Source organism: Anolis carolinensis, chromosome 3, assembly GCF_035594765.1.
Source record: "Anolis carolinensis isolate JA03-04 chromosome 3, rAnoCar3.1.pri, whole genome shotgun sequence".
Classification (NCBI taxonomy): domain Eukaryota; kingdom Metazoa; phylum Chordata; class Lepidosauria; order Squamata; family Dactyloidae; genus Anolis; species Anolis carolinensis.
The window spans coordinates 202,039,315-202,053,723 of record NC_085843.1 but is presented as its reverse complement, the minus strand read 5'-3'; the positions used below and the strand labels follow the sequence as shown (position 1 = coordinate 202,053,723).

The 14,409-nt window shown below is 37.4% G+C and overlaps 1 long non-coding RNA gene across 1 annotated transcript; it reads right to left on the bottom strand.

The window, feature by feature from the left end:
- Positions 1–8,030: 8,030 nt before the first annotated feature.
- LOC103278255 (uncharacterized) lies at positions 8,031–13,548 on the bottom strand. The gene is made up of 3 exons (XR_505917.3): positions 13,297–13,548; positions 13,124–13,196; positions 8,031–8,669 (listed from the first exon to the last, which is right to left on the bottom strand). It is a non-coding gene; the product is annotated as an uncharacterized LOC103278255 (long non-coding RNA).
- Positions 13,549–14,409: the final 861 nt, after the last annotated feature.

The following is a 14,409-nucleotide window of genomic DNA, read 5'->3' as shown; positions in this document are numbered from 1 at the left end:
TAGTGGGTTTATCCCATGCCTTCCAAGAAGGCGCTGAATAAACCCACTAACAATTAAATTCGTGACAAACCAGGGTTTTCCTGGTCTGTGGAGAATTAATTCATATTTTTCATGGACATCATCTAGACAGCCCCCTTTTTATTGAGGGAAGTTATCTGGGTGTGCCTTAAGTCTTTTGGAGGTGAATAGAGGTAGTAAGCATATATATGACTGCATGACACAACCAGTAAATAAAACTGAATGCAAAGGGAGATTGTAGCAACTTAGAGAAAGAAGTTGGTAAGCTTTCATAAACAAAGGGGCATCTCAGCTGTGGAATTAATGCCCTGACTGCATCCTATGGAATTCCATGACCTGTACTTTGTCATGGGCCGGGCTGTGGCGCAGGCTGGTTAGTAGCCAGCTGCAATAAATCACTATGACCAAGAGGTCATGAGTTCGAGGCCAGCCCGTGAAGGAGTGAGCACCTGACCATTAAAATAAAAAATAACCCTGCTCATTTTTGACCTAAGCAACCCAAAAGATAGTTGCATCTATCGAGTAGGAAATTTAAGTACCACTTATATGTTGGGAGGCTAATTTAACTAATTTACGACACCATAAAAATCGTCCAACAGCCGTTTGGAATGAGGAAGTCGGAGTCACAGTGGATGATGAAGCAGCTGCTCCCCCTGTGGCCAGAATTGAGCATACCCTCAGGAAGCTGGAGAAGGTTAAATTGCCTCTGTGTCTGTCTCTGTCTCTATGTTCATATGGCATTGAATGTTTGCCTTGTATGTGTACATTGTGACCCGCCCTGAGTCCCCTTCGGGGTAAGAATGGCGAAATATAAGTTCTGTAAATTAATAAATAAATAAATAGCACTAAGGCTCTTTGACAAAGAATAGTATATATCCCATAAAACTACAAATCCCAGAATTGAGCCATGACAGTCAATTTGGTGTTAAACTGCTATAGTTCTTCAGTGTGGATATAAATAAATGACCTCATCAGATGGGCTTACTTTCAGCAGCATGCAACGGAGCCCGCCAGCTCCCACCCCACAATGTTGAACTACTTCCAAAGGGGTCCTGTTGTAAAACTATATAATATCTGGCATATGCTGCCATGGTGGCAACATGGGAGGCTTCCCATGTTGCCTTTGAATCAACGGAGAGAAGACAAGCAGCCAATGCTTCCCCCCGTGGGATGGGGCAACCTGTGAGTCAGGCGATACAGGGCATGTGGTGATTTCCCTGCCGGGCATTGTCGTATTCACCACTATTTGTGATCATTCCAATAGCCCATCTGATGTCAGAGAAAGTCTACTTTCTCTGATTCAATTGAGGCTCATCTTTAGAGAACAAATGGTTGTCAGGTTTTGTTGTTTTTTTATTATCTCAGATTGCATTGAAAACATCTGCTAGTGAGAATTTCATACTTTGTAGTATCAATTTAGGTAGAAATGTGCATACATAGTGTGTGATGATCCATGTGTTCTTTGATTGCTATATATTCAAGGCTAGCATATCTGTTGATGAGCTGTGGCCGGAGCTCCTCCGGCCAGGAGCAGCCTGCTCCAATGCCAAACTGGAAGATTACTATATATTCTAGGATACCATATGTTTGTGGAACCTATACAAATAAACATAAGCTATGCATTTTGTGTAAACATACAGACATGTGCTCAAAACTCCCCACATTTTTTACACATATATTTTCTGCATAGAAAACCCACACATCTTAGAGCAGGAAAACAATCAATGCATTTTCTGCAAAATATTTGTTTTCAGACAAAAATATGTATGTATTTTGATAGCTAATGAATTTCCCCAACACATGTATTTTGATAGCTAATGAATTTCCCCAACAGAGTCTTAAAACACAAATAGTGCTTAGAAATTGTGCAGAAGCGCTTGTAAAGAGAAGACAGAAAATTTCTCAACTGATTTTGGAATAAAAGAAGCAGGGAATTACATACTGCAGTATAATGGTTAGTATTCTGGAGAAAGAGTTGTAAGACCCAGGTTCAAATTCCCATTCAGCCACAAAACCCATTGGGTGAAGTTGGACCAGTCAACATATCACACAGGATTGTTGGGAAGATAAAATGAGGGAGAGAAACACTATGTCTACTGTCTTGAGCTCCTTGAAATAAAGGGCATAAATATAATATCTGTAGTCACCCCTCTACTTTTGTGGGGAACAGGGACACCAGACCCCATGTAAAAATGGGAAGGAATGAATATCTTAACCTCCTCCACACCCATAGTTAACATGTTTGCTGCTTCTAGGAGACCAGATCTTACTGTTTCATGTACTCACAACTGCCTTGGCCTGAACACTCTCTTCCATTCTTCTATTGGGAAATAAAAAGGAACTTATTCTCACCTGGCTTCCCTTCCCATCAACTGGTAACTGGGACATAGAAGTTGCTGCCACTGTTGTTTCACTGACCTATTTGCAAGCAAGTGTTTAAGCCTGTTTTCCCCAAGAAACAGCATGACCTTGCAAAACTCAGACCTAAATGCTTGTTATCCCGACAGCCTTTTATTTCTGTGTTTTGCCCAAGCAGACTTGGGATTGGTAGCAACAGCATCGCACAAGGGGTCTGCTTTTCCTCCTAGAAGATACTGGCCTGGTAGACTGGGCACATGCCTGCAAACCCTTTAAATAGGGTGAAATCTGTCTGTTTGCGGTCTCTTTCAATCTCAACAAGTTTGCATCCCTTTGTAGGGTAGCAGCAGAGGGAGCACCAAATAATACACAAATACACACAATTGTGAATGTGAAACTAACAAAAATGGAGAACTGACTGTAGGTAAATAAATAAACACACACACGCACGCACGCACACACACAGTAGAGTCTCACTTATCCAAGCTAAACGGGCCGGCAGAAGCTTGGATAAGTGAATATCTATTATTATTATTATTATTATTATTATTATTATTATTATTATTATTATTATTATTATCTTGGATAATAAGGAGGGATTAAGGAAAATCCTATTAAACATCAAATTAGGTTATGATTTTACAAATTAAGCACCAAAACATCATGTTATATCATGGGGCCGGGCTGTGGCACAGGCTGGTAAACAGCTGCTGCAATAAATCACTCTGACCATGAGGTCATGAGTTCAAGGCCAGCCCGTGGCGGGGTGAGCACCCGTCAATTAAAAATAAAATATAGCCTCTGCTCGTTGCTGACCTAGCAACCTGAAAGATAGTTGCATCTATCAAGTAGGAAATAAGGTACCACTTATAAAAAGTTGGGAGGAAAGTTTAACTAATTTACAATGTTGGAATGAGGAAGTGAGGATGTCCCATTAGCGTGGATGATGAAACAGCTGCTCCCCCTGTGGCCAGAATTGAACATCCCCTCAGGATGAAGGTTAAATTGCCTCTGCGTCTGTCTGTCTGTTGTCTCTGTCTCGGTTCGATGTGTTTATGGGCATTGAACGTTTTCCCTATATGTACATAATGTGATCCGCCCTGAGTCCCCTTCGGGGTGAGAAGGACGGAATATAAATACTGTAAATAAATAAATAAATATACAACAAATTTGACTGAAAAAGTAGCTCAATACGCAGTAATGTTATGTTGTAATTACTGTATTTACGAATTTAGCACCAAAATATCACAATATATTGAAAACATTGACTACAAAAATGGCTTGGATAATCCAGAAGCTTGGATACGTGATGCTTGGATAAGTGAGACTCTACTGTATATATAGGCTTGGGAAATATAGAGTGGTTCATAAAGGAACACAACATTTTTCAGGTGTTAAACCAGCCTCTATGCAAATATCACATCTGAATGAATGGCACAGTTTTGATTGACCTTTTCCACATGTTAATTTTATTTATTTATACATTGCATTTAGGTCTCTGCTTTCTTCCTTCATGGACTTATCCAAAAGCATGCCCAGCAATGTTTCCTTAAAACATGCATCTTCAGTCATTGGTGATGTAGTGTATAGCTCATAGTTTTCACATTCAGAGTAAAGAGACACAAGGCCTATTTTCACGGAAGTCCTTCACTTTCTGACATTTTCAAATTGGAATCATTTATTAGGGGAAACTTAGCAGTCTTGTTAACACCTTCAAGAGTATTCAATATAAAATATGTAAGAACTCTAGTACCATTCTGAATTTATTGGATGACATATTTAATCAGAAATGTATCTGGAAATGTGTATATTTTAGCCTAGTTCATCCTGAGGAGTATGCCTTATTGTAACACATCTATGCTTTTCCACAGATGCTGCCTGCTCTGAATTTTATAATTTTATTACTCATCTTTGTTATTGCTGCTGGTGGTTATTGCGGCTGCTGCCCAGTCAATGAGAATGGATGAGCAGGATTCACAACACAACTATGTAAGTACTAGTATTATGTGGCAACACAGTGCATAGGAAATTCTGGCTACCCTTTCATTATCATTACAGGTATATATCGTAAAGATGAGGTTGTTGACATCAGACATCTAGGGAGCTTCTTCAATTCATTCCCTTCTGTATCATTGTTCCAAGCCAAAAAACAATTAGAATTTACCTATGATCAATTGGCATCTATGACTCTGAACCAGGGGCAGGCTGTATTCTAGTTTGTTGTCTCATCTTTTTTAAAAAAAAATTTTATTTTTAAAAGTTATAAAACACCCACAATATGCATTACAAACATATACACATACACATACATAGACAACCCACCACCCACATCTTTTTCATGCCTGTCTAATATCCCAACTAAGGTGAAACTTGACAGTATGTTAAATATCCATTTATAACACATAATAATAGCCTTAAACTGCAAGAGGAGGAAATCCAGATTTGGACACCTAAATGAGTTAACCCTATCTTTTGACATCACTTCCTTTATTAAAATTCTGTTACCCTGCAGGGGTATTTGTCTTTGGATGTAAGCTGCTGTAGATGCTAAGACTGGCTTTCTTAACAAACAATAGTTTTGAGGACAGCGTTTTTTAAATATTATTTTGCACAACATGCATTTTTGCAAACACATTTCCCCACCAATAGCTCCAGTCTATCACTCTGCTTTCCTTTCCTGCTGAACAACCCCTTTGCCTCAGTCCTTCTGCTCTAGCTTTTAAACTCCACTCTCGGGAAGGAGATTGAAACTCTAGCTGAGTATTTGTCATGAGAAGGTGGTAAATAAAATGTTGGGCTGGCTCTGCTGTCAGGACTCGAAAGGACAGTTGGAAAACTAACAGGAGGAGGTCAAGCTAGAAGTTACACAGGAAATTATACTTGTGAATAATCAAACCCACAAAATGGAAACCCAGGTCTGTGGGAAGCTTTATGTACTGTATCAAAATCAGCTATAATATGCCAAGCATGAATTAGTCTGTACTTAGGATTAAAACAGCACTTGCCCATCAGGGCGGCAGTACATTTTTTCTAATGAGTTACCCCTGGATAAGATATTTCCTTTGATCAAGTTTTTCATTGTCAGAGTAATTAAGGCAGCTCCCATTACCCTTGCATCATTGCTGGCACAGAGCACAAGACATGATATTTACATAACACTACATGACATATCAATAATAATAATAAACTTTATTTATATCCCGCCACCATCTCCCCAACGGGGACGCGGGGCGGCTTACATGGGGCCATGCCCAGAACAATACAATATAACAAAATATAAATAAAACAACAAATCATAATGCATTAAACAATACAATAAAAGAAAATAGCTATATCAAATGGCTATATTCAATACGATAAGAATTGTAAGAAACATAGGGGTTTGAAGATGCCATTAAATGATTTCCATGTTCCATACAAGCAATAGGATCAAAGTTAGTATAAAACTTATATGCAGTTTAATTTTCTATTGTTAAGTGTTTGGGTTTCCTTCCTTATCCTTTTTTCCTGGAAGGATTGGAATTTTTTTTGTTCAACAAAATTAAGTATTGCTATAAGTAGTTTTCAGTTCAAGCTATGCTTCATCATCTGCCCCCCAGGATTTCTGGTATAGAAGGTTTCTACGCTACACGAAAGCCAATAAATGGACTTGCCAAGTATTTTCACTCAACCTTTGGGCATCCAAAAATAATGATAACCTCTCATTCTAGTTGCTCATAGAACACATTTTATCTGAAGTTAGATTTGGTTTGAGCAGCTCAAAACTGGCATTTCTGATAAAGAAGGAAGACATATCTGACAACAATGGCAAAATATATGTTTTAATTGTGCTGAACATCTTGTGAACACAGGAAGGATGGGACTAATAAGCGATTATAATTTTAATAGGTATTCTGCTGATTACTATTTTAGCTGAATACTGATTAATATCAGCACAGGTTTCATGATTTCCTAGAATGTAATTGGCTACATAGTAGAGGTCATTTTGACCTATTGATTTTAGTGGATTTCAGCATTCTAAACTGCATTGGATTGACTATTCCTCCACTTCTTCAATAATTAAAATGAGACAGTTATGGCCACTACACAGTTAGATATGATTAAGACCATTGACCTAATTCTGGGCTGGATTATGGTATTTATCACTTTAGGTACCTGTTGGATATATCAGAGGTAATCATATAAGTAATTTCAGCTAAATGAGTTGAAATGATTTACAGCTCTAAACATGATAATGTGATGCACTAGTTTTTTTGTTTCTTAAGGAATACAAAATTATCAAATACCAAATAAACTTGCAAATGAGTATTTGTTTTGCTCTTCAAATGGCAGCCGCCAGATTACTGGCACACACAAATCCCTGATGATGTTATATCGTACTTTTGAAATTCAAGTGTCTTATAAGGACTGCAGCTGTTGAAGAGTCAGGCATGCCTTTTGAGATGGTTCATCCACCTGTATCCAATTAAGATTCTATAAACCCATTCAGAAAGGTGAAATCTATTAGAGGATTCTGCATCTTTAATCAGCAGCTCAGGTGTTGGGTGAAACTATCAAGGGGAAAGAAATATTTCTAAATTTCAATGTTGCCTGTTACTCTGGAGGATTACATAAATATTGGATGTGGGTGGATAGAAATGTTCCAGTCGTAAGCAGAGACATGTGCCAAGTGGAAAATTGATTTTGAATCCTATCACATCCTATCCTATCCTATGTCTAAATAAAATAACTGGAAGTGAACAGTAATAAACAGGAGCTTATTTGCTTGCATTCTTTCAGTTATTCCTGGTTTTGTGACATAAAAGGCACTTAATAAAATTACATTTAAAAAACCAGGATTAAAACATAAAATGGAAGGAAATTAGTTAAAAGTGCACCTTTAAAATACTAGTCAGCAACCAACTAGATCCCCTCTAAAAGCATACCAGCTTACATTCAAACGTCTGCCTAGGCTGCTAGCTTAATTATCAAAGGCTTGTTGGTGTAAAAACAACCACACAGTTTTATGTCGAGAAAGTAGAAACACCCCCAAAACAACTGAATTGAACTTAAGCAGTTATTCAGTTTGGTTCAGCATGAAGAAGCAATTATGTATTTTTTCCGAATTTCACTGATGAATTTATATCAATTTACGTGAAGAAATGTAGAGAAGACAAAACAAAAATCAGAATATGGGCTTCACTGGATACAACCTATGCTGTCACTGTTGATCTTGAAAAGAAAGAATAAGGAGAAGAGATCAGAAAATTAGGGTACATTGGCACCCATTTTTTTGTCAAAAACTAGCAAATATTTTATCTTTTATCAGAAAATCAACTAATTTATGTTTTTTTTTCTGACCTCAGTTTTGCTTCTGTATAATAAAGCATTCAGAATTTTGAAATGCATATCTCAATTTATTTTTGGGTCATAAAAAAACCCACTGGAGAAAACAGGATGCCTTTCTGCCATGCAAACATCAGATTTAGAGACCCAAACTGGGATTGCAGGGTAAGACATAGTGCTGTAGTCTGTCCATCCCTTCATTCTAGGATCTTAGTTTTGTACATTTGAAGGAGCTATCCATAGTACTGAACCCAATTCAAAAGAATGTTAGCACCCTGATGTCTCTTTTAAAGTTTGCTTTGTATCAGGACTGCAGAACAGTTTCACAACCAGATTCAAGCTTATACAAATAGGTTTGCAGTTTTTTCTCTCTTTAATATCAGAGGTTCAGGTAAAATTCTTTCCATGCATATAATGGACAAAGACTTTTAAAATGAGATTATGATTGTGTGTATGCATGCGGCTGCCTAGAGATAACTAGTATGACTCATCCGTAATGTTTGAATGAGAAGGAAAGTGAGAGAAATAAAAATAAGCATAACCATTGCAATGTATTTTATTCCTGAATGGAACTATGCCACTCCTTTTCATATGGGAAACATCATTGATGTCACAATAAATTATGTGCAAAATAAAACATCCGATTAACCTTACAGAAAGGAACTACCCAAGGTCCTAAATTTGTATCTGCCAAATAATGCAACTTTAATGGAAGAAGCAGTGATTTTTGGGAAATAGGACAATATGGACAGAGTGCTTATTTGCTATCAAGACACCCACTGATTTTGTGCCATAATAGATGCCTTCAGGATAAAGCTTAGAAATAACATGTTATAAATAGCTGACCATGGAACTGCTTGCTGCCATGTGCTTTACTATCAGGAGATGGATGAATGCTTCCTTGATCGCTTCCTCGCCCTTCAGCACCTTGGAAATCCTTCCATGGTGGGTCTGTCTGGCTTCTGTGGCTGTTTTGGGGGAACAAGTTTCAGTTATTGCAATGATGCAACAGCAGTAAATCTGAATTCAAAAATAATGATGTTAGGTTTATGACACTGCAAATACTGAACAGGATGCCAGACAAACACATCTTAACATTTTTTTTTGGATTTCTTTTCCAAAAACAAAAGATAGACTGTGGCACAGGCTGGTTAGTAGCCAGCTGCAATAAATCACTATGACCGAGAGGTCATGAGTTCGAGGCCAGCCCATGGCGGAGTGAGCAGCTGACCATTACAATAAAAAAATATAGCCCTGCTCATTGTTTACCTAAGCAACCCAAAAGATAGTTGCATCTATCAAGTAGGAAATTTAGGTACCACTATGGGGAGAGGCTAATTTAACTAATTTATGACACCATAAAAAATCATCCAGCAGAGTTTGGAATGAGGAAGTCAGTATCACAGTGGATGATGAAGCAGCTACTCCCCCTGTGGCCAGAATCAAGCATACCCTCAGGAAGCTGGAAGCTGGAGAAGGTTAAATTGCCTCTGTGTCTGTCTCTGTCTCTATGTTCATATGACATTGAATGTGTGCCTTGTATGTGTACATTGTAATCCGCCCTGAGTCCCCTTTGGGGTGAGAAGGGCAGAATATAGATACTGTTAATAAATAAATAAATAACCTTGGAAATGAGGAATATTTAAACCCCTGCACTACCTAACATATTTTTAGTGACCAAGATCAAGAAGGAATATCACTTGGTTCAAATATTTGGTTGTGCTGTCCTTTGTACCACAAGATTGATGGTCTGCTGTGGTGAAAGGGGCAACAATATAATGAACAGAAGGAAAATAAGTTTTGTTCCATAAACCAGAGATGTGTTTTAAATAACTAAAGCATAACAGCAGGTTACTGTTTCCAAATAAGAATGCTAAGAGTTATGTTTTGAAAATAACGATAATCGTTGCTATTTTGGAGAGGTCATTTGACACATGATGGCAACTAATTATCCTTTAAAATTCCTTCCTAGCTCTAGTTAGGGTATATTTTCTTATAGGGCTTGCATAAAAATAGTTTTCTCAATATTATTTACTGAGGAACAGACGCAAGTACATGTTGTTGCTCTCATGCATTACCATTGAGTTTCTCATAGACAATGGCCAATTAAATCAACTAAAAAGGAGAGAACTCTCAGTGAAGAATGAGTTCAAAAGAAACATGTCCATGGTGCTATGGATGTTTAATGGTCATGATCCCTACTCACAACCTAATTTCCATGTGCATATGTCAACAACAAAATTTCAACCATATTTGGGGATACTCATAACATATAATTCTCCTCTCTACCTCTTAACTAGAAGAAAAATGTATTATTTCCCTCAACAGGCATTGCAAATGTATCACCCTGTTCTCCAGTTCTGTGAAAGCCTCACGTTTCTGTCTTGCTATCAGAAAAGAAAACTGACATAAATTATTTCAGAGATTACATATTGATGAATTTGTCTGCTGGAATTTTAATGCCAAAGGGGAAAACAAAGGGGGGGGGGAGATCTGTGGGCTTGCAGTAATCCAAACAACTGCCATAGCTCAGCATTCAACAAATAACATTCCTCACAGCCCCATTCCCTTCAACACCTTGACCCCTTCAAATATGTTTGAGCATGTGGAAATTATAGACTGAATATGCATAATTTAAGGCCATTTTGTGATCCTGACCCTGTGGTTTCAGCCCTACAGACAGATGTGCACCTTCTGCTACAATCAGAATATTGTTCCTCTTCCCTCAATGTACTATACAGTCAGAACTACTGCAGTTAGCTCTTGCAGTGTGAAACTACTCCAGATGGGGAAGCAATGCCAAGGAGGGATGACTGCATACTGGGCTTTAGGTCAAAAACACCCTCTAAAAATTATCACCACTATCTGAGCTGACAGCATCGATCATCTGTTTGGCAATCTGCCTTGCAGTTAGCAGGAGCAATGTGTCTGCAGATATTCCCCCGGTCTTTTTCGCTCCCAGCATCAATGGAGGGTAGATCAGAAACCTGTTTTGATTCTTTCCTGAAAGGACAGGGATGGATAAAAGCTGTTGGTGGTTCTGCCCTAGATGAAAAGCATCTCTGTCAAAAGACACATTCTTAGAAGCCTGCTGGACATTAATTTTCTCATCCAAATGAATGTGGAGTTTTTGAGGTCCAAACCTGTTCTCTTCCACATTTTAAATAAACAGAGTTTTTGTTTAAGGATGAATACCAATGCAGATTGACTATCCCTTATTTGAAATACTTGAGACTAGAAGTGCTTTTGGATATTGATTTTCATATTTTGGAATATCTGTATTTGCAGATACATACTCAATGATACTGTGGAGATTTCAAGTCTAAACATGAAATTTTTATGTTTCATATACATTTTATACACATAACCAGAATGTCATTATATAAACCATATTTTAAACAATTGTGTGCATGAAACAAAATTTGTGTACTTTGAAAGCAAAGATGCCGCTATCTCAGCCACCCATGTAGAAAATTTCTGATTTTGAAATATTTTTATTTTGCAGTTTGAATAAGGGATGATCAACCTGTAAAGTTTCTTTAAAAAATCCATTTGAATTGTGTTTTATCACTTAGAAAATAGTCTATATATTATCATGGTCACTCCTGCCTAAGAAACCTACTACTTTCACCCCATTTAACAGGTCATCACTTTTGATTAGGAGCATGTCGAAAAGAGCTGATCATACTGTTGCCTCTTCCACCTTCTGGACAATGAAATTGTCAGCAAGGCAAGTGAGGAATTTGTTAGACCTGATATTCCTGACAAAGTTTGTCTTCCAATAAATATCAGTAAAGTTGAAATCTATAACTATTATATCTCTCCTTTCTCAATGTGTGATCACCTGTCAGTTCTATTGGAAAAAACAGAATTTAAGTTCGCTGTGACAAACATTGATTTCAGTGCTAGTAAAATATACCTAACAAAGTTGGAGTCATGAATCTGTTGCTTTCACTTTCTTCAATGGGAGAATGTTTTTAAATAATACCGTGTTTACCCGAAAATAAGACAGTGTCTTATATTAATTTTTGCTCCCAAAGATGTGCTAGGTCTTATTTTCATGGGTTGTCTTATTTTTCCATGAAGAAGAATTCACATTTATTGTTGAACAAAAAATGAACATTTATTATATATTGTACAGTAATTGTCATCACAAACTAGCATAATCAGACAAATTGTGAATCTGTTCAAGAATTTTTTGTTACTACCATTATTTCTATGTACAACAATGTATGGTACATAAATTGACCAATCCTGCATGCTCTGGTGTTCTGTTTTGTGGGCATGCTTCCAACCAAAACTTTGCTAGGTCTGGCTTTTGGAGGAGGCCTTATATTTAGCAATTCAGCAAAACCTCCACCAGGTCTTATTTTCAGGGGATGTCTTATTTTCAAGGAAACAGGGTAAATGCTTTCCATCCTGTTCATGAAATAATTTGCAACTGTTAGTAAGCTCAAGGTTAGCTGTCTTGAGTTCCTATGTCAGTAAAAGACAGGCTTAAAATAAATAAATTAAATACATTTGACATAATGAACTGAACCAAGTGTTCAATGATGGGCAAGGACCAGCAGATTTTAAGATGGTACTCTTAAATTTCAGGATCTTGTCTAGAAAAAAATGGGAGGCAGCAATGCTCTTTCATCCTCATGAACATGGCTATTAAGCTTGTGCAATATGGGTAAACCTTCATCCATTTCAGTGTCTCAGATTTCGGTGGGGGCCCTAATCCACTTTTTGGGAGCCTCCTGAATTTGGGAGGACAGAAATCCATTTTGGATCCAGGATGCCAAAAAAATTGTTGGCCTATTGACAGCAATTGGGTGAGGGCTTCTCAGGTTTAAGGCAAGGGCTTAAGAAACCCACCTTCCTGTGATCCTTCCCTTCTCTCTTTAGATGAAGCCCAGGTTTAAGATAAGGGCTTAAGAAATGCCCCTTCCTGCGATCCTTTCCCTTCTCTCTTTAGAGGATACCCAAGTTTAAGGCAAGGTCTTAAGAAACCCTGCTTCCTGTGACCCATTCCCTGGGTTCAAGGCAAGGGCTTAAAAAATCACCCTTCCTGGGATCTTTTCCCTTCTATAAGAAAAAATGGGTTACCAAGGACTTGAACTAACAAGTGTTCACTAAATGGAATAATAACTCTGCATTAAATATCATTAAACATTGTATTATACATAATAAACATAATATAAATTTCAGATTAATGGTTACAAAAGCCAATCAAACTGTTGTATTCACAGTATGATGAATGGTAATCAACTTTCTTGGTTATTTTCTTGTTTCTTCTTCAAAGAAGAGTAGACCCTTGATCCAAAACCGATTTCATCTGGTGGTAGGGTCTGCAAGTATTGGGTAACATTAATACAATTGTACAAAGTGTTTTCTGGCTTAGTACAATTAACAACTATTAATACATACTACTTACTTTTGTTATTTAGTTCAAACAATTCAAGCATGTACTCAATAAACCATACAGTCTTTCATAGATGTCGTGGAACCTATTGGGAACATACAGTGGCTTACAAGTTGTTGTCTTGATACATTAAACACAGAATGGATAAAAATAAAACAATGAAAAGATATTATGTCTATACTTACAAAGCATTCTGTTTCAAATCAAAGATACTCTGCATAAGGTTTTATTCTACTGCGAGTATGAGCCTAAATGGCTCAACCTGTTGTTTAAATAGCCAAGAAACTCACACAGGTATTCTACAAAGCAGTGTGTAACATTGAACTCATGAGTCGCATTTAAAGAAATACAACAGATTTATAAAAAACCAGTCATAAGAGTTGGTATCATTCAAACCTTTAGGGAATTCTGTCTGGAGAGTGAAAATCCAAAACAATCGAACCAGGCAAAGACTTTTTTTTTTGAAAACGGATCCATGTACAAGCCTAATGGCTATATACTGGGGTACCAAGTTCAGACTTTTAATAGCTAGCTATTCAGTTTCCTCTCTCTCAATGGGTAACACTGTTGAATCAGATTTCCTCCACAAATCTCAGGGTCTGTCTCTTGAATTTGAAAAGAAAACTGAAGATTTATATAGGAAAAATTCACACACACACCACATCTGTAGCTTCCAGGAGAGATTTCTTACAGGAGAGATTTACTGTCATGTTCTGGGAATGATCTAGTTCTGGATTTTTGGCAAGCAATAACCAGTTGCAATGGAAAACCAACAAGACTCTTCTTTCTTTTATGTTTCTGCAATTGTACTGTCCCCTTTTTTTTATTTAAGCTATCATTTCTTCTATCCTCACTGTTACTATTAAAATAATCTACTCCCAAGCTTTGAAAACCATTCTTGAGGGAATAGAAATAATTTTGGTCTTTATTGGCAGCTGCTCATATTGCCAGTGTTACTTCTGGATCACTAGCTAGACTCCAGCAGAAACATACTCTCTGGGGAAGTGTGTTCTTTGACTTGAAAGCAGTTCTAATGTAACTTTTTCTGAACCTCCCTTCCCTCTATGTGTGAGGATGGAAGAAAATAACACATCTGCTTAATGCAGGAGACTTATGGAGAGTCTGCAGAAAAGACTGGTAGATTCCTATCAGAAATGTTAATCATATTATTTACACCTCTTTTAAAATGCATATGGATTTTTCTCATTCAAGGTAAGATTGTTTTTCTAATCATGAAATCGTCTCCCAATCCTTTCTAGGTAGGAAAGTTGTGTTGAATCTGCCCTCTAAACATAATA